This window comes from Rattus norvegicus, chromosome 2 (assembly GCF_036323735.1).
Source record: "Rattus norvegicus strain BN/NHsdMcwi chromosome 2, GRCr8, whole genome shotgun sequence".
NCBI classification, from domain to species: Eukaryota; Metazoa; Chordata; class Mammalia; order Rodentia; family Muridae; genus Rattus; species Rattus norvegicus.
In genome coordinates, this window is record NC_086020.1 from 206,677,619 (window position 1) to 206,700,164 (window position 22,546).

General features: G+C 41.5%; 1 pseudogene; it reads left to right on the forward strand.

Moving 5' to 3' along the window:
- Window positions 1-17,297: 17,297 nt before the first annotated feature.
- Window positions 17,298-22,010, forward strand: Rpl13-ps18 (ribosomal protein L13, pseudogene 18; annotated as a pseudogene).
- The last annotated feature ends 536 nt before the right edge of the window (window positions 22,011-22,546 follow it).

Sequence of the window (22,546 nt, forward strand, 5' to 3'; positions counted from 1 at the left end):
CCCCTTAAGGAAGGTCCTCACTACAATTCTTCAAGGCTTTGCTGGTAAATTTTTTTCCAATCATTTTCCAAAAAGATTTATGTCCTTTCACTGATTTTGAAGGGCCTACTAGACACTGGCTTTGACTTGACATTGATTTTAGGTGGCTGCAAACAATACTCCAGCCCTCTAGTTAAAGTAGTAATGATACAGGACAACTGGTCAATGGAATCTCTACTAAAGGTCCACTTGCAGTAGGTCCAATGGATCCCTAAAACTCATCTTTTTTATTTTGTCGGCCTCAAGATGTGTAGTTGGGATATATACCCTTAGGAGTAAGTGGATGAGATCCCACGGTTTCTGTGTTCAGCCTTTCACTTCTTGATCCATGGAAGCTCCACCATCATGGACCTTCCAGAGAAGACGTAAGAGCCCTTTATAAAGAGTTTCTTGAAGAAAGGGAGCTTCGAGTGCTTTTGGCCTGGAAGTTTCCATAGATATGTCTCATTAAACTCTGGAAATGTGACATGAACAGCTCTAAGAGCAAGAGACAAAGAGCCCCAGTAACTCTGTCTGGGTGCTGACAGAGTGGGTCATACCTCTGTTGAAAACAGAGCAGCTCTTCATCCATTGCTATTGACAAACTGACTTGGTTACTCTCGTGGTGGACACTGTAATATTTAAGTGTGTAATGAACACAGTTGCAATTCACTGATGAACAAAGGTAGAATCAAGCAGTTTCAGCTTGAGAAGGTTTTAAGTCGCTAGTATAAGAATGAGTTCAGTTCATTTCAATATAAGTAATTAGGGAGTGTGTGGAATGTTTGTCTAAGATTCCTTCAGCCAGTACTCTTGAAGTTACAAAACTCACAGGTTGCCAAAGATTCCAAGGGAATATTGTCTACTACCTTCTCAAACACCGTGCTGATTGAGACAGAGAGGGTGTTTTAGTTAGGGTTTTACTGCTGTGAGCAGACACCATGACCGAGGCAATCCTTCTAAGGACAACATTTAATTGGGGCTGGCTTACAGATTCAGAAGTCCAGTTCAGTATCATCAAGGCTGGAACATGGCAACATCCAGGCAGGCATAGTGCAGGAGGAGCTGCGAGGTCTACATCTTCATCTGACTTCCAGACAGCTAGAAAGTGGGTCTGACAGCGCACACCCACAGTGACACACCTACTCCAAGAAGGCCACACCTTCTAATAGTGCCGTTCTCTGGGCCCAGCATATGCAAACCATCACAGAGGGTAGTGGTGGTAACACTATTCTCCATCATGCTGTCTGTGGGCAGCCAGAGACAACTTATGTACTTTGGGAACACGGTACTGTAAATGAAGACAGAGAAGAGGTGTATAAATCACTCCACAATGAAATACAATGGCATGTAGAGTGTGGAAACCTGTGCAAAAAAGCTGTGAATTTACTGAGAATTAAAGATGAGGTAGAATGGAGAATATTCTTCCCACCAGGTAGCCTTCTAGAAAGAACTACACAAACTGTGAAAAATGAATGCACTTGAAAGTAAGGATATGAAGGGAGTGCCCTGACATGCTCACACTGTCTTTGTAGGAAACGTAATGGCCTAGGAGGAATATTCTTGTCTCTTAAACAGGACCAAGATCATGTTCATAAGTCATAACATTAGGTGTATTCCTCTGATGTGCTAGTATTTGTTTAAGCTAACTGTAAATGTCACCTCATGTTTTGCTTCCTTTAGTAGTGAAAACAAGAAGTTCTTTGCACTACTCCTCAGTGCAACTCCTGAATTCCTCTAGTTACTCTACTCAGATCTTTCACATTTCCTTCAATCCACCTAGACTTAGCCTCACTACCTTGAGTCAACAGCCAAGGGTCAGTTTTACATGTACAGAAACTCAAGCAGTCCCTGAGTGAACATACTGTGGGCAGAGGTTTTTGGTAAGACACCAGTTAAAATTAAACGCTTTCTTACTGCTTCTCATCCATAAAGATCAGATAAAGATCATAAAGAGTAGAAGCGATTTGCTTTCTACTCGCAAAACTGTCAATACATCTCACTCTCCTACCTTCATGGACTCTAGCCCCATGTCATAAGTTAATTTGTAGGGATCTTGATTTTCAGTCTCTTCCACAATCACCATTACTCACTTGGTAGCGACCACTCTAGATTTGTCAATAAAGCATCCTCTTAGATGGTAGGAAATAAGTTCAACCAAAACTGAAAGACCTTAGAGATAGATGTTCCCTCTAAGGAAGCCATGTTCCCTTTGGGGGTTGAATGACCCTTTCACAGGAGCCACCTAAACCACCGAAAAACATAGATATTTACATTATTATTCATAATAGTGGCAAAATTACAATTATAAAGTAGCAACAAAAATGAGTTTATAGTTGGGCTCACCACAACATAAGGAACTGTATTAAGGGTCTTAGCATTCGGGAGGTTGAGAACCACTGATCTAAGGTGAAGGATAAGTTGTTGCACCTGTCTTCTACCATCAGTAAATATATATACAAATTAATAAGTGCAATTCTTAGTGGTATATTTCAATTTGGGAAGTATTATACCCATAACTCTAGGATATCACTCTGGTCCATATATCTAATGGCTTAGAAGACTCTTAGATTTAAATGGGTCAGGGAATGTGGGGGAAACTCTTGAATAGATGCAGGGTTCTGCACAGGCTTCTATGCCACTTGAACCATGTGACACAGCATACTCAATGGTACTTGAGCTATTGGTGCCAGATAAGGATGATGTTTCAGGTCTCTGGCAGGTACTTATAGATGAATCATAGCAAAGGGTCTTAGGATTTTGGAACAGATGCCGTCATCTGCATACAGCTATTTTCTCTTTGAGAGTCAGCTCTTGTCTTGCTAATGGGACATTTGACGGTAGACAGAACTACCTATCCCAAGCTAGATGTTGTTTAACTCGCCAAGCCATGGTGAATGTTCACACTAACACTCCACCATCAGGTGGAAGTGGTATACATGCGATCAGCCCAGAAGATCCTTCCTAGAGATACAAATGAGTAGCATAAGGAAGTTTTCCAGTTGCCTTTTATTTCTAATTATAATAAAATGTCTTCTATGTCCAAGAATGCACTTTTGGCCTCAAGAGCTGTGGTTCACAGATGTAGTTGCCATTCAGAAGAGGGCAGCTGCAGTACTCCAGCTCCCTCTAGGACAATCCTAAAGGACACTGGTGAAAAGAAACCTTCACAGAGACCACAACTTCAGGCAGAACTCATGCTCATACATTTTCCTTGGAAGGAGAAATGGCCAGATGTGTGATTGATTCCTGATTCTGATTCTTGGGTTTGGCCAAATACTTAGGGATTTAAACAGAGAATGATTAGAAACTTTGTGTGAAAGACATTTGGGAAAGAGATATATGGCTAATTTTCTCCAATTGGACAAAGGTTATGAAACTACTCGTGTTCCCTTTGATTGCTCAGGAAAGGGGGATCTCAGTAGATGAGGAGTTAAAAAAATCTAGTAAGGAATATGACTCGTTCTGTGAATGAAAACAATCTCCTGCTCTCTTGAAATCCCTGTATTCGCCACTGTCCATGAACAAATTGATCTTGGTAGCAAAGCTGAGAGTTTAAGTTTTCCTTAAGCACATACCATAATCTAAGGTCGGATTTATATCCAGCTCAATTGTTCAGCAGCGTGGTTATGTGCTGTGGGATGGGGTGGAGGTTGTGTTCATTAGTATCTTAGTTTCTACCAGGGAGTTGACTAAACAACACAGACATTTCCTCAGAAAAAGCCAAGATGATTCATGGGTAAGTTAAGTAAACAAGGCCAGTAACCATGCTCGTCATTGTTGATATTGTTACTGTCATTGTTTTGTAACAATAATTTTATAAAAGCTATTTCTCTGAGTCCCTATGCTCACATTCCAACCATTAGCATCTCCTCAGAGTGTGAATAGCCATCAACAGTATTTATTACACAATTACCACGTATTAATCTCAATCAAGCAGTTACCTTCCACCCTGTGCACTGGATCTCGGCTGATCTTGTTTTAGCCAGGACCATTTTCCCAGGCAGCATCTTTGAATTGCTCCCCACCATTTATTAAGCTTAGATTGGACGCTGTGGATATAGTTATGTGAGAGCATTTCCTGGTAGTATCGCAAGGGCATCGCTTCCTGTTTGCCTGCAAGTGTTGTTTCTCCCGACTTAATTGGAGCCATAAAGTCTAAGCAGGCAACTGCTGCTTACTCTGAAATTTTATTTATAATATAGACTTGAGAGACCATAAAAGAAGGGTATGTCATGACCGTGGGCAAAACATTTTACTTTCATTTGTGTTCGGCTTTTCTCATGGAGTTCTCTGTCCTGTGCTCAACAAACCTAACTCTTTCCATAGGCACATTGCTTCACAGAGACCAGTACCAATTATTTTCAAGGTTAATGATTTTGCTGCTCTTGCCGCCAACTCCATGATACCGGTTTCTCCCCCACTCAATTCTTTTCCCCACCATAGTCTGAGTTTATATGCTTAGCCATAAATCCAGGCATGTGCTTTTGTCTGTATAAATCTTTGTTGGCTTCCCGTCCCCTTCAGGGAAAGTAACCCAGTGTTGTCCCCTGACTTATAAAACACTTTCCAGTCCAGACCTAGGTATCTCCTCGAGGCACCTTCCCTGATCTAGCACTGTTGCCTTTCCCCGTCACAGGCTAATTGCAAACTGTCTTTTCTTCTTGTCAGTCTACCTCATGACTTTTAGGTTCTATCTAGATACTTTTTAAAGATTTATGTTTTATTTTATGTGTATGTGTGTTTAGCCTGCAAGTATATAAGTGGACCATGTGTATGTCTGGTGCCCTCAGAGGCCAGGAGGTGGCAGATCCTCTGGAACTGATATTGCACATGGTTGCTAGCCACTACATCAGTTTCTGGGAATTGAACCTGGGTCCCCCGCAAGAATAGTAGATTTTTTTTATTTTTTAATTTATTTAATACTTAATAATAATTCTTTGGTTTCCGGGCAAACATCCCCTCCCCCTCCCCTTCCTTATGGGTGTTCCCCTCCCAACCCTCCCCCCATTGCCGCCCTCCCCCCAACAGTCTAGTTCACTGGGGGTTCAGTCTTAGCAGGACCCAGGGCTTCCCCTTCCACTGGTGCTCTTACTAGGATATTCATTGCTACCTATGAGGCCAGAGTCCAGGGTCAGTCCATGTATAGTCTTTAGGTAGTGGCTTAGTCCCTGGAAGCTCTGGTTGCTTGGCATTGTTGTACATATGGGGTCTCGAGCCCCTTCAAGCTCTTCCAGTTCTTTCTCTGATTCCTTCAACGGGGGTCCCGTTCTCAGTTCAGTGGTTTGCTGCTGGCATTCGCCTCTGTATTTGCTGTATTCTGGCTGTGTCTCTCAGGAGCAATCTACATCCGGCCCCTGTCGGTCTGCACTTCTTTGCTTCATCCATCTTGTCTAATTGGGTGGCTGTATATGTATGGGCCACATGTGGGGCAGGCTCTGAATGGGTGTTCCTTCAGTCTCTGTTTTAATCTTTGCCTCTCTCTTCCCTGCCAAGGGTATTCTTGTTCCCCTTTTAGAGAAGGAGTGAAGCATTCACATTTAGATCATCTGTCTTGAGTTTCCTTTGTTCTAGGCATCTAGGGTAATTCAAGCATTTGGGCTAATAGCCACTTATCAATGAGTGCATACCATGTATGTCTTTCTGTGATTGGGTTAGCTCACTCAGGATGATATTTTCCAGTTCCAACCATTTGCCTACGAATTTCATAAAGCCGTTGTTTTTGATAGCTGAGTAATATTCCATTGTGTAGATGTACCACATTTTCTGTATCCATTCCTCTGTTGAAGGGCATCTGGGTTCTTTCCAGCTTCTGGCTATTATAAATAAGGCTGCGATGAACATAGTGGAGCACGCGTCTTTTTTATATGTTGGGGCATCTTTTGGGTATATGCCCAAGAGAGGTATAGCTGGATCCTCAGGCAGTTCAATGTCCAATTTTCTGAGGATCCTCCAGACTGATTTCCAGAATGGTTGTACCAGTTTGCAATCCCATCAACAATGGAGGAGTGTTCCTCTTTCTCCACATCCTCGCCAGCATCTGCTGTCACCTGAGTTTTTGATCTTAGCCATTCTCACTGGTGTGAGGTGAAATCTCAGGGTTGTTTTGATTTGCATTTCCCTTATGACTAAAGATGTTGAACATTTCTTTAGGTGTTTCTCAGCCATTCGGCATTCCTCAGCTGTGAATTCTTTGTTTAGCTCTGAACCCCATTTTTTAATAGAGTTATTTGTCTCCCTGCGGTCTAACTTCTTGAGTTCTTTGTATATTTTGGATATAAGGCCTCTATCTGTTGTAGGATTGGTAAAGATCTTTTCCCAATTTGTTGGTTGCCGATTTGTCCTAACCACAGTGTCCTTTGCCTTACAGAAGCTTTGCAGTTTTATGCGATCCCATTTGTTGATTCTTGATCTTAGAGCGTAAGCCATTGGTGTTTTGTTCAGGACATTTTTTCCAGTGCCCATGTGTTCCAGATGCTTCCCTAGTTTTTCTTCTATTAGTTTGAGTGTGTCAGGTTTGATGTGGAGGTCCTTGATCCACTTGGACTTAAGCTTTGTACAGGGTGATAAGCATGGATCAATCTGCATTCTTCTACATGTTGCCCTCCAGTTGAACCAGCACCATTTGCTGAAAATGCTATCTTTTTTCCATTGGATGGTTTTGGCTCCTTTGTCAAAAATCAAGTGACCATAGGTGTGTGGGTTCATTTCTGGGTCTTCAATTCTATTCCATTGGTCTATCTGTCTGTCTCTGTACCAATACCATGCAGTTTTTATCACTATTGCTCTGTGATACTGCTTGAGTTCAGGGATAGTGATTCCTCCTGAAGTCCTTTTATTGTTGAGGATAGTTTTAGCTATCCTGGGTTTTTTGTTATTCCAGATGAATTTGCAAATTGTTCTGTCTAACTCTTTGAAGAATTGGATTGGTATTTTGATGGGGATTGCATTGAATCTGTAGATCGCTTTTGGTAAAATGGCCATTTTTACTATATTAATCCTGCCAATCCATGAGCATGGGAGATCTTTCCATCTTCTGAGGTCTTCTTTAATTTCTTTCCTCAGTGTCTTGAAGTTCTTATTGTACAGATCTTTTACTTGCTTGGTTAAAGTCACACCGAGGTACTTTATATTATTTGGGTCTATTATGAAGGGTGTCGTTTCCCTAATTTCTTTCTCGGCTTGTTTCTCTTTTGTATAGAGGAAGGCAACTGATTTATTTGAGTTAATTTTATACCCAGCCACTTTGCTGAAGTTGTTTATCAGCTTTAGTAGTTCTCTGGTGGAACTTTTGGGATCACTTAAATATACTATCATGTCGTCTGCAAATAGTGATATTTTGACTTCTTCTTTTCCGATCTGTATCCCCTTGACCTCCTTTTGTTGTCTGATTGCTCTGGCTAGAACTTCAAGAACTATATTGAATAAGTAGGGAGAGAGTGGGCAGCCTTGTCTAGTCCCTGATTTTAGTGGGATTGCTTCAAGTTCTCTCCATTTAGTTCTTAACCACTGAACCGTCTTTCCAGATGCCTGTGTGGCTATATTTGATTGTGATGCAAAAGAATTTACACGCTTAATGTATCACGTTGATGAGTTTGTAGATCTGTATATTCAAGAAATGTAAGCATAATCAGTTCTATAAGCATGCCTAACTCTTCCAATTCCTTTGACTTTTTTTTTCCAGCTAGGAAATATCTTTAAACCGAGTTTCTGAAACTTCAGCCCTTATATGAGCCATTCCTGGAAGCTGTGGACCAAGTCCATCTGTTTAAGGGACTAGCAGAGCATTTTGTTCCACTTATAATATGACTTTCATTGTGTAATAGCTTATCTGTTCCTGTGCCACTTTCCTACTAAATCGAGAGCGCCACCTAGAATATCTTATGCTATTGAGCATTCTCTGTGACAGCATGGAGTTCGCTGTGTAACTAATGCTCAAAAGTGTCTATTGGATGAGGGGAGAAAATCTCCTGCTCGGTTAACAAGTATATATATTGCTATTCTCAAGTGACAGCTCAGTCATATGAGGTAGATGCCATGTCCCTGCACAAAAATCTCTGATAACTGAAGCCTCAAAAGTGTCTAATTGAAACAAACAGGCATCTCTCTGGCAGGATTTTGACACAAATAGTTAGGTGGACAGCGCTGCTATTCTGGGTCTGCTGTCTTCTCCCCCTCATTTCCAAAGCAATTGTGGAGTGAGCTTTTACCTGGCACTGATGACTTAGGAATTCAAGCTCTGTGAGATGCCACCACTGATTCCTTTCCCATCTATTCCCCCACAGCTCTCTGAGAAGACCCAGGAAAGGCATGAGATCTCCTGAGTTGGAGCAAATCAGGACAGAAGGCAGAGTTCTCAAGTCCAAATGGGATCAATGGGCTTTGGAACTGTAGGTTAACACATTTCCCTTCTTCGTCCATAGCTACTCACCATAGCTATCCATTGGAGAATCATTAATAAACAATGATGAAAACACACAACACACACACACACAGTCTATAGTCTTTAGACTGAAAGGCTTTCGCTTCCATTTGTTACCCTCCTTCTACCCAAAAAGGCTCAATTGAAAATCTCCCTGGTCCAGGAGGATTTCTGGACTGCTCAACTAGTTTTATCAATGTCAATATTTTCCTCAGTTATTGCCAGTTCTGATCATGGGCTACTGCCAAAATCCATGTATCATTCATCTGTGAGTTTTCCCCCATAGACAGTCTGTTTATAAGCTCCTATTCCAGTGACAGAAAGCATATGGGTTGACTCATTGTCTTGTAGCCAGTCCAGCATCAACAGTTTGCCATCACTCGGCTAATTAAACCTTCAAGCTAGATAGCTGGTTATGCTCTTTCGCACACATGGCCAGAGCATTTGGGAACACAGAACTATGGCAATGCTAACAACGAACATCTTTATCGTATGTTTATGTCTCCTTGTTTCTTCCAGTTCTGGATAATGTACACGTTTGGGGGGTTGCACCATCAGTTCAGCAGTCTCCGCGACACAGCCGCGTCGTCGGCATTGCAGAGTGATAGCAAGGCATGCGCATAGCAGCAGCATGAATTTCCTGTTCGCACTAGCAGTTAACAGTCAGCACTTTCAAGAGCGCACATTCGTACTGTGGAGAAGATGAATTGCATGGCTACTTTCTTTAATTGCTAAGAAAGACGCCTATCGTTCGATGTCTCTGTACATTTTGGGTTGTCAAAGTTACTATCACTGAAAACAGTTTTATCTTTTGAGAAAGGGTCTTACTATGTATCCTCAGGTGCCCCAAAACTCTCTATGTAGAAAGAGCTGGTTTCAAACTTGTAAAGTTCTGGAACTTCCGTCTCCCGAGTGCTGGCGTTAAAGTCCTGCACCTCCACACCTGGCTGAAAACCACTTTTATATCAAAAGTAAAATAGTAGAGAACACAGAGTCAGTGCCCAAGTTATAGATCCAAACCAGGGAAACTGAATTGTATAGGATGTGAGGAGGTTTCAGTTTTCTGAAATTCCATCTTTAATAAAAGGAGAATTGGAAACAAAGTGGTGTTTAACTTGTTGCTCTGTTGCCTTCTCACCCTTTGAGAAATAGAGTTGTGGTTAGGAAAATATATGTATGTTCACATATGCATGCCATATCAATTAATAAAAGAGGTCACGGATTTGAAGAGGGGGGAGGAGTATATGGAGGGCTTGAAGGGAGGAAAAACAAGGGAGATGTGTTATAATTATATTATTATCTCAACAACAACAACAATAATAAAATAACAATAACAATAACAACAACACAACCCACGAACAACAGCTAAGTGAAGAAGATGGTGGGGCTGGAGAGATGGCTCAGTGGTTAAGAGCACTGACTGCTCTTCCAGAGGTCCTGAGTTCAATTCCCAGCAACCACATGGTGGCTCACAACCATCTGTAATGGGATCAGATGCCCTCTTCTGGTGTCTGAAGATAGCTACAGTGTACTCATATACATAAAAAACAATCTTAAAAAAAAAGAGAAGAGGATGGTGTAGGAAAGAGAAAGAAAAGGGGAAAGAAACAGGATTAGGAAAGATGGCAACAGTGGTAAGAAAACATTTGGCCCTCAATCTGGAAGGTTCATAGATTCTCGGGGACACATGGCTAGATGTAGGGAGTCGCTCTGGAGAGTGTGTGGCTGCGGTGGGGTTGTGACCATCATCATCCAGCCCTACCGTGACTGCTTCTGTTGCTTGGATTAGTTGGAGGTGGTAGGAGACTCAGAAATTGTCACCAGTTTGTGAGGCCTCGCCTCCAGTTTTCTATCAGCCGCTTCGGCAAATCGGAGGCCCTTTCGCAGGAAGGATTCTGAAGTGTGTGACAAAGGACGTGGTGAGATTGCTCATAAAATAAAATCTGTCTTCAGAGTGCACTAGGCCCTTGCGGACCATAGGGACTAGATGGTTTTTGGAATATAACCAACCTCCATTAATCACAATCCCACATGTCTTCTTAAAGCCTTTCTTTCTTTATCCTGTGTTTTAATACATTGCTTGACAAAATCCAGATGGTATTTTACTACATATTTTACTCTCAGCAGGGCACATGCACAGACCCTGTAACCATAAACATACGTTAAACAAAAAGCCAACTAGTCCATAGGAAAAGATGAAACAGTGGAAACCATATTAAGGGAAAAATCCACACAGACGACCTTTGCACATAAAAAGGAAGTATTAAAAGAAGAGAATAGGCTGAGAGGAATGTTTATATATATACCATACTTCAGAATCTCTACATTAATATATAGTTAATTATGCAAAATGTCCAAGTGGTATGGAAGAAGTTTACATATGGAGGAGTGAAACTGAGTTCCTCCCGCTCTCACCCTGCTGGTGGCTGTTTCTGATTCTTTGTTAACAGCTTGGTGCACAGACAAACATTCAGAACCCACGAATCTGCCTGAGCTCCTCAGCCCTCTCCTTTCCCAGGAGGATGACTACTCAGCAGTATATGGAGAAGGAAGGACATTCCTCGACTAAGGCTTGCTTAGAGAAGTGTCTACTCAGAAGGGGATCTTAATGTCTTGTGATTCTTCTTGGGCCACGTGCACATGGCTCCTGGTCACCTTCTAACCAGTGTTTCTCAACCTGTGGGTCATGATCCCTCTGGGGGTCACAGAGGTCATATATCATATATCCCGCATATTTACATTATGATTCATAGCAGTAGCAAAGCTAGTTATGGAGTAGCAACAAAGTAATTGGATAGGTGTGGGTCAGCATGATAGGAGGGGCTGTCATTAAAAGGTCAGAGCATTAGGAAGGTGGAGAACCACTGTTCTAGATCCCCAGAGACCCCTCAGCAGGGAGCTCTTTGCCCTCTCAACGTGAGCTTCGAAGGGACTGAGTGGAGAGTGTCTGCCTCTCTCCTTTCCTTGTCTTCTTGTCCTCGGTTCTGTGACAAGGTTTGGGTTTTACTGAAAGGAATAGAGCATGCTGTGTTTTATTATGACTTGCCCCAAGGTTCAGAGAAAGCAGCAGCCTAGAAGCTAAAACCTGGGGATGCTGTCCTCGTGTGACATACAAGACTCAGTACTGAACCTGGGTCCCTAGGCTGAGAGCAATGCTTTCTAAGAGAAAATAAGAAGTGATAATTATTGACATAAAAACTCTACACAATAAGACAGACAGATTGGGAGTGGGTGGACATTCTAAACTTAGTTCCCTTTAAGATCATTCTTGCTAATGTTAATCAAAGACTTCTGCCTTTTTGGTTTTTTTTCTTTTGAATAAATCCCCACGAGCAGGGGAACATATCATGATTCGCACTTAGATAGCTTGCTTCCAGATTCATATCACATCGACTTCCCACTAAGTAATCAGATACACACACACACACACACACACACACACACACACACACACACACATTTTCAAACAATATACACACAGACAGGCACACACAGAGACACACAAAAGCACACACACAGACACACAGAGGCATTTACACAGTCACACACACACAAATACAGACACGCTCATATTCTGTGAATCAGAGAACACATGGCACGAGTCACGTGGGAGAAGCTGAATAGAAAGTCTCAGACACCTGGACGTCTGCTGTGCAAACTTTCCATTTCCAGTCAGCATCTCATTTGGCAGGGCAAAGGTCATTGCTATCCTTCAGTCTCAAATCTTTTCTTACTATCCTTCACACCTGCCTTTTTCTAACTTTGTATAAAAGGAGGAGACTGGAATGATGCACAAAATTACTCTTAAAGGCCACACTTTAGCTCTTCATTGAAAAGTTAATACAGCCTATGTTAACTCAGGTGAATCCCGGGTTACGAACTTTTAAATTGGGAGAGGCAGTTTTATTCTTCCACTTATGTTGACACACACCTGTGTGAAAGGATGTGCTACTTTACTACAAGAGTGAATGGAGCACACAGTCTACAAATTGCTGGAAAACATATATGAGAAAAAAAATGCAACAAGGTAATATTCTCAGCATTATAAAACCATAAGAAAAAGGAATCCTAAGAGCAAAATTGGCAGAAACCAGTATTATTTACAGAGAAGAAGTAACTAATAATATAAAAGCATGAGCTAACAATACAGAGTCAAAGTGAAGTATAATGAGACCATTATTCCTGGCCTTCATATTTATAAAAACTGTTCAGGGAAGCCCAGACAACAGAGATGAGATGAGGCCTCTGCCTTCATCTGGATAATTTATCACACTTGACCCTGAGAAGAAGCTCAGAAATGTGCCACAAAATGCTACTCTATGTTTAACAATTAACTGATTGTGTGTGCATGTTCATATGTATGGATACACAGGAGGCATATGCCTGTGCATGTGGAGGCCAGAGGTTAACCTTGTTCTTTGGGAGCAGTCCAGCCTATTTTCTGTGACAAAGTGTGTCCCTGGGACTCTCCAAGTCTCCACCTTCCCAGCACTAAGGTTAAAAACATGAGCCATGAAATCTAGCTTTTTACCTGTGTGCTTGGAATTGAACACAGGTCTTCATGTTTGGGCAACAAGTATTTTAGCAGCTGAATGGAATTCTGCTTCTGATGTATTAATGTTGTAAAACAAATAGTTATTAATAATAATTAATGCATAAAATGTCAATATTAGAATATCTGAAATTTAGGGAAATCTGTGAAATATTGGAATTAGGGGACAGTACAGTTATGTTGTATACATGTGTAGACATTACATGCAGGTAATTTTCCATTAATATAATAAAAACTTTCAATGTTCAATAAAATATATTTTTATTTTTGAGACACAAAGATGCATGTATTGATAATTTAACAGTACTTAGGTTACTTACAAAGTCCCCACTCAGTTCCCAACTGAAGTCTTCCCTTATTTTTTGTCTTTTATGATCCCTTCCGCAGTTTTCCATCATGATTATGTATCACTTTTATCATCAGAAAAATAAATGTCTACATTTAAAGACCATTGTGAAGTTACTACATAAAATCTACACAAATATCAGTGAGAGGTGAAAACACAGAACTATGATTTGTTCTATGGCTTCCTGACTCTAAAGGTAGTTAAATATCAAAACATGGGAACTATGGGTTAAATCTTTCTAACAGCTGTGATAAAGTCATGCCCCCCTACCACACCCCACCCCCATAGCACATGGGAGCAATCTTGTAGTTTGTCAACTATGAAAGAGAGCACTTGACCATACATTTTTTTATAGCTTACTCTGAGAAAATATGTATTGCTAAAGTTGTCATGAACGGACATGATACTAACATGTTAGTAACAGGTGTTAACATTTACAATGGTCACATATGATACAAATCTAGTCCTGGTCTTCATGATGTTAGTTTGCATTGTTACTTATATTAACTGATACATAGATTTTAAAAAATAACTAGATATCCCAGGAAGTTTTTAAAGAAAACTTTCAAACTGTACTATGATATAAAAGTATAGTCCCTAAGAAAGGGTCGTATATAATGATTCAGACTCCATTAAGCTAATTACAGATTCCCACGTGCAGCTTTCATAGTGAGTTGATTGTAATTCTTATTTATTAAAATCTAGATGTCTTGTGCTAAACCCACTGAACTGGCAATTAACCTAATGCTTAATGGGCAGGTTTGAGCATGAATTCAGCACTTCTGTGAACAGGAAGTTCAATGTGAACTGAGAAAGAAAAAAAAATGTCCTGGGCCCTTTTATTTGAAGGGCAGAGAGCCACACAAGAAGTTCACCGAACTTCATGTACTTCATGTTAGTATTCTGTACAGACAACAACAACCACAACAAAATTTCATGTATTTATTCTTCAGGCTAAATGAGTTCCTTCTTCTGGACATTTCCCAGCGTGGCTCAATAGTTGGGGACATAAAACACAACAATATTCTATTTTATGTTCTACTTCATGATTTTAATTGATGGCTAGATAATTAAAACAAACCATGGAACGATTACGTATCGAAGGACATTGATGCAAGCAATAGAGCTCATCAAGTACTTTACTCCAGGAACTGGGGATATGGCAATAACATAACACTCCTGTTCTCGGGAGCAGACGTTCTGTTTCTGAGAACACTAAATAAACACTGAATTTATAATGTGATATCAAGGAGTAGTAAGTGCTACAAAAATTCAGGATAAAGGGTTAGGTAACGACATACTTATGTAATACCTGCTTTTACAGAGTACCAAAAGGCTCTATGAGGATGTCCAATGTAAACAAAATTCATAAGAAAGTGAGAAAACAGGTCATTATACTACCTGAAAGATAAAAGTTTCCAGTTATAGAGAGGAGTTATGCAAAGATCCAGGATAAAACCAGCTTTGACGTATATGAAGAATGAAGGGAAGGTTAATGCACAGCTATCAAGGGGACTGTGGGAAAGATGGGGCAGTAGAGGACTATGGGAAAGATGGGGCAGTAGAGGACTGTGGGAAAGATGGGGCAGTAGAGGACTATGGGAAAGATGGGGCAGTAGAGGACTGTGGGAAAGATGGGGCAGTAGAGGACTGTGGGAAAGATGGGGCAGTAGAGGACTGTGGGAAAGATGGGGCAGTAGAGGACTGTGGGAAAGATGGGGCAGTAGAGGACTGTGGGAAAGATGGGGCAGTAGAGGACTATGGGAAAGATGGGGCAGTAGAGGACTATGGGAAAGATGGGGCAGTAGAGGACTGTGGGAAAGATGGGGCAGTAGAGGACTGTGGGAACGATGGGGCAGTAGAGGACTGTGGGAAAGATGGGGCAGTGTATTAGCTATTCTCTCGTGTTGGCATAAAATACTCTAACAAAAGCAACCTAAGGGAGACATTGTCCATTTTAGCTTAAGGTTCCAGAACAATACAGTCTATCAAGGCGGGGAGGGCATGGCAGCGGGAGCAGAAAGCTGGCTGATCAAATTTTTATTCACACTGGTGCTGGAGGGAGAGAGGAACAAGATGTGGGGGAGGGCTATCATCTCTTAAAGCCCAGTGAAGTGATTCTTCCAGAAAGGCTTTACCTCATAAAGGTTCCATTACCTCTCCTGAGTGTCAGCTACAGAAGAGAAAAGACAACCTATAGGGTGGGGAAAATATTTTCAAATCGTATCTTATAGAGGATTTAACATCCAGAATGCCTTTCTATCCATCCATAATCGACTGATCAGTTGGTTTATCTATCATCTTACAGCAACAACAACAGCAACAGCAGAAGCAACCAATCTTGCAAATGGGCAGAGAACTTAGAGACTTTTTCCCAAGATAGTGTATAGGCTTATATTTTTTTAAACCTACTGTGATATGTGTACTTAAATGCTTTTTTTATTGGATATTTTCTTTATTTACATTTCAAATGTTATCCCCTTTTCTGGTTTCCTCTCCAGAAAACCCCATCTCTTCCTCCCTCCCCCTGTTTCTATGAGGGTTCTCCTCCAGTCACCCACCCACTCCCTCCTGCCTCCCCCCGCCCTGCCATTCCCCTACACTGGGGCATAGAGCCTCCACAGGACCAAGGGTCTCTTCTCCCATTGATGCCCTACAAGGTCATCCACTGTTACAAATGTGGCTGGAGCCATGGGTTGCTCCATGTGTACTTGTTGGTTGGTGGTTTAGTCCTTGGGAGCTATGGTGTAGCTGATTGGTTGATATTGTTATTCTTCCCATGGGGTTGCAAACCCCTTCAGCTCCTTCAGTTTTTTCTCTAACTCCTCCATTGAGGACCCCTTCTCTGTCCAATGGTTGACTGTGAACATTCACCTCTGTATTTGGCAGAGCCTCTCAGGAGACAGCTAAATTAGGCTCCTGTCAGCATATACTTGTACTTAAATGCTTTAACTTCCCTTTTAGCCCACCACCCACCAGAAGTGTTGGAAAGAAAAGGTTAATAGGTCAAAGGAGTATGTGGACCTTTTAAGAAATAGTTTGGGGCAAGAGAATCCAATCTGTGTTGTCAGGATACTGTAGTTTAGTTTACATGGATTAGCAGTGGAAGCTTGATCCACTCTCAAACACCATTTATGAATCAGCAGCATCAGCAATGGTAGTTCAATTTAGAGAAACTGTGAGGCTCTGCCAATCAGCCTGAGTCTTCAGAGGTAGCAAGAAGCTGCTGGTATACTACCAGTAGGTTTTGGTGTTCCTCTCCTCCCTGAACTCACAACAAACAATGACCAGCAAAGAGTGGCAAGGCGAACCAATACCACACAGCCCTGTTCATTTTTTATTGTATTTATATCCTTTTGAAACATTACTTGTTCTCTCAAGCATCTGCTCTAGCAAAACATCATATCCCCCGCCCCCTTTTTTAGGCAGCCTTTAAAAAATACCACATGAGCAAAACATCCTCCTATGTGCCTGCTTCAGCAAAAACATCCTCTCATAAGACAGTGCTCAGAGGGGTTGGGGATTTAGCTCAGTGGTAGAGCGCTTGCCTAGGAAGCGCAAGGCCCTGGGTTCAGTCCCCAGCTCTGAAAAAAAGAACCAAAAAAAAAAAAAAAAAAGACAGTGCTCAGAAAAGTATCACATGACACAACTGAGTTGCCAAACCAAACTTTCCACTTCAGTAATGAAGTAGCTGGTGAGCACATGCAAGCCATTCGGTATCGCTGGTAATTTGTGGAACACAAGCCAAAGGGCTAGCGAGCACTTCATGTCTATTCGGGTGACTGTAATTTAAAAAGCAAAACAAAGAAAAGTAAATGTGGGCCAAAACATTAATAAATAAACCCTTGTGTACTGTTGGCGTGAGTGTGATGCTGTTCTAGAAATCAGCTCCGCCTTCCCTGGAAAAGCTAAGCACTGCCTCACCACGTGATCCAGTGAGTCTGTTCTTAGGTGTGATCATGATTGTTCTCAACTGTGTAGTTGGATCGGATGTGGAATCACCGAGCAGACACACCTCTGGGTAAGTCTTTAAGGATGTTTCCAGAGATCAACGGAAGTCTCTCCTTTAATGCAACTGCTCTACCAGAGGGATTGAAGTGTCAGACTGAATAATGAGAAAAAGAGAAAGGCAGTTGAGTACTAACAGTTATCTATGTTTCCTGACTGAAGTCAAAGGAAGGATGACCTGTCACCTCATGCACCTGCTTCCGTGTCTTCCCCACCATCACGGATCACATCTCAGCAAACTGTGAACCAAAACCAAACCTGTCTTTCCCTAAGTGACTTTTGTCAAAATAATAAGAACATTAATATATCTATATGCCCTCCAAAATTGAAAATGGAACTTCAAGATATTTTACTTCGTATTAATTTCCCTGTGATAATATCAAAAGGGAGAAAGTCACCCAAGTGTCTGTCAAGTGATGGATGGGTTACTAAAGTGTGACATATGGTTTAGTCATACAATCCTTTTAACAAGCAGGATCTTCCTATGTAGCACTGGATGACCTGGAACTTGCTACATAGATCCAGCCGTAGTTGAACTCAGAGAGATCTGCCTGAATCTGCTTCCTACATACCGGGGTTGCATACATATATCCACGCGTGACTCAGTTTGCTCATAGAAAAATAAATGTGTAATGCAGATGAAATTCAAAACTATACTTCATAAAGTAACTCAAAATAGAAAACAGCTACTGTATGGTTCTACATATAGGAGATTTTTAGGATAGAGAAAGAAACAGATTTGAGGTTGTCAAGGGTTGGAAGGAATGATGGAATCGCAAGGTATAACTCACTGCTTGCTTAGAGAATAGAGGGGGGTTGCTGTGCTAAGATGTTCAGAAAAAAATGTTGTCGAGGATGCGGAGAAAGAGGAACACTCCTCCATTGTTGGTGGGATTGCAAACTGGTACAACCATTCTGGAAATCAGTCTGGAGGGTCCTCAGAAAATTGGACATTGAACTGCCTGAGGATCCAGCTATACCTCTCTTGGGCATATACCCAAAAGATGCCCCAACATATAAAAAAGACACGTGCTCCACTATGTTCATTGCAGCCTTATTTATAATAGCCAGAAGCTGGAAAGAACCCAGATGCCCTTCAACAGAGGAGTGGATACAGAAAATGTGGTACATCTACACAATGGAGTACTAAAACAATGATTTTATAAAATTTATAGGCAAATGGATTGAGCTAGAAAATATCATCCTGAGTGAGGTAACCCAATCACAGAAAACACACATGGTATGCATTCATTGATAAGTAGATATTAGCCCAAAAGCTTGGATTACCCAAGATACAATCCATAGACCACTTAAAGCTCAAGAAGAAGGATGACCAAAATGTGGATGCTTCCACTTCTTCTTAAAAGGGGAAAAATATCCATTGGAGGGGATATGGATGCAAAGTTTGGAGCAGAGACTGAAGGAACTGCCATTCAGAGCTTGCCCCACATGTGGCCCATACATATACAGACACCAAAACTAAATAAGATTGATGAACTAAGAAGTGCATGCTGACAGGAACTGGATATAGCTGTCTCCTGAGAGACACAGCTAGAACATGTCAAATACAGAGGTGAATGCTAGCAGCAAAGCAGTGAACTGAGAACAGGACCCCTACTTGGAGGATTTAGAGAAAGGATTGAAAGAGCTTGAAGGGGCTCGAGACCCCATATGAACAACAATGTCAACCAACCTGAGCTTCCAGGGACTAAACCACTACCCAAAGACTATACATGGACTGACCCAGGGCTCCAACTGCACATGTAGCAGAGAACAGCTTTGTTGGGGCACCAGTGGAAGGGGAAGCCCTTGGTCCTACCAAGGTTGGACCCCCAATGTAGGGGAATGTTGGGGAGGGCGGTAAGAGGGTGGATGGGGAGGGGAACATCCTTGTAGAAGAAGGGGAGGGTGAGGGGATAGGGGGCTTATGGTCAGGAATAACATTTGAAATCTAAATAAAGAAATACCCAATTAAAAAAAGAAGTTCATAAAATTAATAGCAGTGATGGTGGCACAGCATTCCTAATGTGTTTCGTGAAACTGAACTGTGCACTTATAGCAGTTAGAGTTATATGGCTCATGAATTCTCATTCAAAAATGTTTAAAGAGACAAGTATTTTAAAAGGAAAACACAAAGCAGAACATCTTTAGATAATCAAAAACAAAGCAACTATGTTGTCGGTGTCTTTGTACAGGAAGAAGCATCAGAGGAAGCTCAGCTTGAAAGGAAATAACGCAGAACAGAAATCTGGATGGAAAGGAAGGAAGTTTAAAAATCTTTAGGTATTTCTGTAAATGCTAAATTTGTCTTTTGTTAATTTCTGTAAAAGATATATGACTTAAAATATTTAGAGTGCAGTTGGGGATCAAAACACTGTAGCAGTAAGGTATGGTGACTTTAGCACAGGTCATACGTGTGTCAGTGAGATAGTCAATCTACACAGGCGGACAAACTGAGGGTGCCTGTTGTACTCTCGAGACAAACTACAAAGTACCATGATAATGGAGAGGTCGTTCAGTCCTCCAACAACGGGAATAGAAAAGAAAGGGGCGGTGCAAAGCAAATGCCAAATGACAGATTTAAATCCGTTTAAACATTCCAACACTTAAGTCACAACGAAAAGCTATGTTAAAAGGCGGATCACCCTTCAAAAATTTAAGGTCTGAACCACACATTTAAGAAGACACAAAATTTAAATATGTTTAAGGATGTTAAAAACAAAGGACAGAAAACTGCAACAAAATAGGGAAGTGTAATATAGTTACACCAGTCTTCTATTAATGCCCAAGAAAAGGTTTCAAGGGGCTGGAGAGATGGTTTGTGGATCAGCACTGTAGTGCTCTTCCAAAGGACACAGCCAGCTCCCAGCATCCAAGTCAGGGGACTTGCAATTGTCTGTAACTCCAGCTCCAGGAGTTCCTTAGATATTACAGAGACCTGCCCTCTCATGTGGACATACCCATACTCATACACACATGACTAAAAATAAAATTAATCTTTAAGAAGAAAAAAGAAAAGAGTCATCTGAACAAAGGACGTCATCAAAGATGAGGGCATTTCATACTATTAAAAAGACCAATTAGCTAAGAAAACCCAGCATCTCTAGTGCATATGTTCATAATAGCAGCGTCAAAGTAACATACAACAAAAGTTAACGGGAACTGAAGTCCAAACGTGCTAGACTCAATTTCCAGTAAAACAAATGTTTTTGTATCTATGGGTCCATGCATTGGAAGACTGTATGTCATTAACATAATGGAGTTCCCTACACTGAGGTGTATATTCAAGGAAATCTCTCTTAAATTCTAAGCAGACTCATTCCTAACTTGGTAGAAACCGATCAGCTGGATCTAAAATTTGTGTGCAAATACACAAAAGTTAGCGTATAAATCTTAGGGATAAACTAGTAGTTCTTATACTGATATCAAAACTTACCTAATTTTATCAGAACACCACAGAATAAACAAAGTGCTGTTGAGTATATAAACTGATCTGTGGAACTGGGTATAGAGGCGAAAAATAAGCATGGATATTTCAAAATGCCAATCAAATTTTGGCAAATAACCAAGCCAATCCCATGGAGAAAGACATCCCCACCCTTCCCAACAAATGTTACTGTAACATTGAGAAATGTATACAGATGAGAACAAAATCTTAACTGCTATAATGCATGATCCATAAGTATTTGAGATGGCTGACAGGACTGAACTAAAATGCTTAATACTCTAGAAATACACTGGGAATGAAACATCGGAAGCATCTCTATGACTTTTTTTTTTTTTTTTGGTTCTTTTTTTCGGAGCTGGGGACCGAACCCAGGGCCTTGCGCTTCCTAGATAAGCGCTCTACCACTGAGCTAAATCCCCAGCCCCTCTCTATGACTTTTAGGAACACGAAGGCTTCTTAGGAAATAGTTGTAAAGAAAAGCAATAGTCATAAAGAAAAATTGTTGTAGTCTATGAGTATTAAAATTTTGTTGTCCCAAAACCCCAGAGTGCTTTGCGGTGCCCGGTCCTTTCCGCTCGGCCGTTCTCCCATACCCAGCCGGAATGGCATGATCCTGAAGCCCCACTTCCAAAAGGATTGCAGCAGCGAGTGGACACTTGGTTCAACCAGCCAGCAAGCAAGATCTGCAGATGCAAGGCCCAGCAAGCAAAAGCGCTCCGCATTGCCCCTTGTCCCGCGTCCGGATCCATCAGGCCCATCGTGAGGTGCCCTACAGTTAGATGCCACACCAAGGTTGGGGATGCCAGGGGCTTCAGCCTGGAGGAACTCAGGGTGGCTGGTATCCACAAGAAAATGACTTGCACCATCGGCATCTCTGTGGACCCGAGGAAGCGAAACAAACCCACTGAGTCACTGCAGGCCAACATGCAGTGCCTGAAGGAGTACCACTCCAAGCTCATGCTTTTCCCCAGGAAGCCCTTTGCTCCGAAGAAGGGAGACAGTTCTGCTGAAGAACTTAAATTGGCCACCCAGCTAACAGGACCTGTGATGCTCATCCAGAATGTGTACAAAAAGGAAAAGGCCTGAGTCATTATAGAAGAAGAGAAGAACTTTAAGGCTTTTGCCAGTTTTCCCATGGCCCGTGCCAATGCCTGGCTCTTTGGCATCCGAGTAAAAAAGGGCAAAAGAAGAGCAGGATGTTGAAAAGAAAAAGTAATGCGTGCTTGGAGAGTTGTAATAAATTTTCCGTAGAGCAAACAAACAAACCCAAAGAACAGAATTTTGCCTCATAATAAAACACCAACAAAGAAGTATAAGACAGAGACTGGGAGAAATTATTCTCAAATGTGAATCTGATAAATGGCTTATTTCCAGGTCGTGTGAAGAAATGCTTTAGTTGGGTCTGGGAGCTGACTCGGTGGTGAAGGGCACCAGCTGCTCTTCCAGAGGACTGTGGTTTAGTTCCCAGCATCCACAAGGTGGCTAACGACCGTCTGTAACTACAGTTCTGCAGGATCTGCTGCCCTCCTCTGGCCTTCCTTGGCATTGCACACACATGGTGCATAGATAAACACGCAGGCAAAGCAAATACCTCCATAAGCAAAGATAAATAAATCTTTAGAAAAGAAATGGTTTAGTAAAAGAACAACAACAACAACGATAATTTTAAAACCACAGTCTAGTTTTTAAGAAATAGGAAGAAGAATTGAAAAGACAAACAAAAGAGACTACAAGAATGGTCATCATGAGCAC